The sequence below is a fragment of the Pteropus vampyrus genome, unplaced genomic scaffold (assembly GCF_000151845.1).
Source record: "Pteropus vampyrus isolate Shadow unplaced genomic scaffold, Pvam_2.0 Scaffold268, whole genome shotgun sequence".
Classification (NCBI taxonomy): Eukaryota; Metazoa; Chordata; class Mammalia; order Chiroptera; family Pteropodidae; genus Pteropus; species Pteropus vampyrus.
The window spans coordinates 1,226,586-1,229,882 of NW_011889049.1; positions in this window are offsets into that span (position 1 = coordinate 1,226,586).

Sequence of the window (3,297 nt, forward strand, 5' to 3'; positions counted from 1 at the left end):
TTCAATATCACTATTTAGGAAAATGGGCACAATGATAAAAATGATTACATTTAATGATAACTTACAATGTGCCAGTTGCTTTACAAGCTTTAATCTGTCTCATCTTTATGATAACCCTGCAAAGTAGGCACAATCATTTTTTGTTTACGAGGAACTTGAGAATGAAAGCTGTTACATCATTTACCCAAATCTGCTCTTAGTAAATTGTGGAATTAAGAATTGCATTCATACTTATTTTTCCTTGAGTTCATAGTTCAGTCTCTTTTACCACACCCTGATCTCCCTCTGCTAAATATTAACTCCACGAGGGCAGAGCCCACCTACCCTCTTTTTCACCCGATACCAATGCCCCAAACAGTGCCTAGCATGTTGTAGGGGAACAGTCTGTGTTTATGTATTGAGTAATTGAAGGAGAGAAAGAAAAAGGGGCCAGAAGGAAGAAAGGAGAGTGAGACCACGAGGACAGTTGACGAGTGAGACGCTCTAGGGTAGTTCATGGCGTGGTGCAAGGTGCAGACGGGAGCATGGACGTGGGGCAGTTGTCCTGGCATGAGCTGGAGTAGGAGAGGACTTCCAAATGGGGGGGGGGGGAGAGAGAGAGAGAGAGAGAGAGAGAGAGAGAGAGAGAGTGAGCGAGAGAGAGAGAGTTAAGAAATGGAGTACTGGGAATGAGCTCAAGTGCTCTCACATGGGACCTGGGGGCCTCGAGGAGCAAGGATGTGCATTGCTTCATTTTTCACTGTTGCTCTAGAATATCTAGAATATCTTATTTACCTGTCCAGGCAATGGTCCCCCATGACACTTCTTGGAGAATGTAGGAGAAAGGGTCCTGTAAGACGTACATTTCTGTTTGCAGTATGAATTCTGTACGATGCTGGACGTTGAGCTCACTTTGTAAGCAGGCAGCTAGGGGCAATAGTTAAGGTTCTTAGCCCTATCCGTGTCAAATTCTAGATAGTTAGGAATGAAGGGATGAAGGGATGTGATCTCCCATTATTCTCAGGCTTGAACCCCAATACCTTTTCTGCACAGAAAGTATCCAAGGCAGTCCTCCATTTGTAGCAAGCTAAGGTGAAGGACAGGGACAAAGGGTCTTGACATGACAGGCAGGAGTCATCCCTTGGTTGACAATAAACTTGCAAATAGACTTCTCTGGACTGTAATGTTTCCTGCAGATAAACACCTGCTGAAATATAGGGCACCGAAAAGGAACTTTCAACATTAGCGAATACAAGTGGTTCCAGATGTTTTGCAGAACAGATCGAGGACCCCACCCCAAGGGTAAGAGCCTGTCAGCAAAGAAGGCATGAAACGAAAAGGTCGATGCCCCCAGAAGAGATGCAACAGGACCCTCACGACGCACACAGAGGTCGATTATGTCACAGCACAGCCCCCGTGGCGGGGGAGCTCAAGCGGGAAGGGCTGGAGGCGCTCCCTTGAGGTCCGTGGCCCACCTCCTGGTTAGGTTGACATTGGGGGACCCGCAGGGTCTGGGAATTAGTTCACTGATGCGTAAGCCGCCCTGTTGCTGCACTCTGAAGGGCTCTGGTCAAGTGCCCTGGAGTGTGTTCTGATGGATGTATTTAGGCCTGAAAATGGCAACCATGGTTTTGACGCCTAGATTCATCAGATAATGGGACGGGTCTGTGGAGTGAACCGTGGGTTTCACTAGACGAAAGGAGAGATGCGGACGTCAAGACAGCTCTCTCTGGCCGGGTCTCCAGGCTGAACCGCCTATTACATTTGAGGCAGAAACACCTCTGAGGACTCCGAGCTCTTCAATTTTGGTACTATCAAACGGACACTCAGGATGTAAGCACTGGGAGCTTCATTCAAACAAAACAAACAAAAAAAATCACACTTTTGATAATAAAAGATGTTGTTGCAGTGGCAAAGCGCTGGACCAGATGACCTTGACTTTGTGTAATCTTAAAAAAAAGTCACCTGAGCCTGATTCCTTGTCCAAATGAAGTCTGGATGCTTCCTTTGTTCCCTTGCAGATCTGAGACCATGAATGGGGGAGCTCGTTGACTTTCGTTTTTTGTTGGTGGAAGGCCGGAGGTGACAGCACTTGTTTATGATGAAATTCACCAAAGAAATTGGCTTCTCGCTCATTAGAAATGCTTTGAAAAACGGGGCTGCTCTCTGTGGAAGCATTTGGTTGAATAAATAATGCTAACATCTTAGCAGGCAAGAGCACGATTTGTTTTCCCATCTTTTCATACTTTTGATTTATTCCCTCCACTAATTTGGTGCTAATTGGACTGTATTTGCAAAAAATTGTTATGACCTGTTATGCTGTATACTTGGTCTAAGAGACACTTGAGGGACTTCAGAGAAAAAGGAAGTGAGAGATAGTCTGTTTTTTTTTTTTAATGTCCATAAAAATGAAAAAAAAAATTTCAGTTTCATCCTAGAAAGGGACTTAAAATAGGGCCATTTTTTAGGACTTGCAGTGAAAGCAACTAGCTTTCACTGTTCTTTCTGGTTTTTACTTTTTTTCCCTTTCCTTCTTCTTCTTTAAAAAATGTACCTGAAGACTATTAAACAGCTGCTGTTGACTATTTTGAAAAAACAAATGCTAATATTCTCCATCCAGTCGCATCATTTAGCATTTTAACAAATATTCATTTAGCTTTAAAAATGTGGTTTGGTTGAAAAGGGTTACGTTTGTTTCATGATTTTAAAGCAGCCAGTGTGAGCAAGACAGCAGCTGTGAGAAAGAGTGATTTGTTTTCCTGTGTGGTGTGTTTATTATCACATCTTATTACATTATATTCGGAGATAAAAAATCATCCGCCGAGGCCAGCGGCAGGGACTCTGCTCGTCTCATCCCTCACAGGTGCCCTCGGAAGTATGTCGTTATCTTCGGCTCCTGCTGGCTTTGTCATATCTGGTTGGGTCAGGGCTGATGGGGACCATCTCTGGAATAAGGATGCCGAGGGGAGGGACCGGGAGGACCCCCTGTTCCAGAATGTGTGACAGGCTGGAACAAGGCTCCTTGAAACAAAGAACACATTTGCAGACCTTAAGAAGAGAAGAATTTTATGATCTTACATAGACAAAGAGCATAGTTGGGGTCTTGTACACATTTATGCTCATTATTCAATGGATATCCTGAGCTTTTATTTTTGCCAGTCACAGGGCGGGATGCTGAAGGCAGAGAAAGCAACAAGATATGGTCCTTGTCCTCAAGACGCTCGTGGTTCAGATGGGAGAGAGATGAGGTAAAAACAAACAGCCTCCTGCTCATGCGCACAGCTAATCCTGATTCGACAAGATTTTTAAATTCCTCTT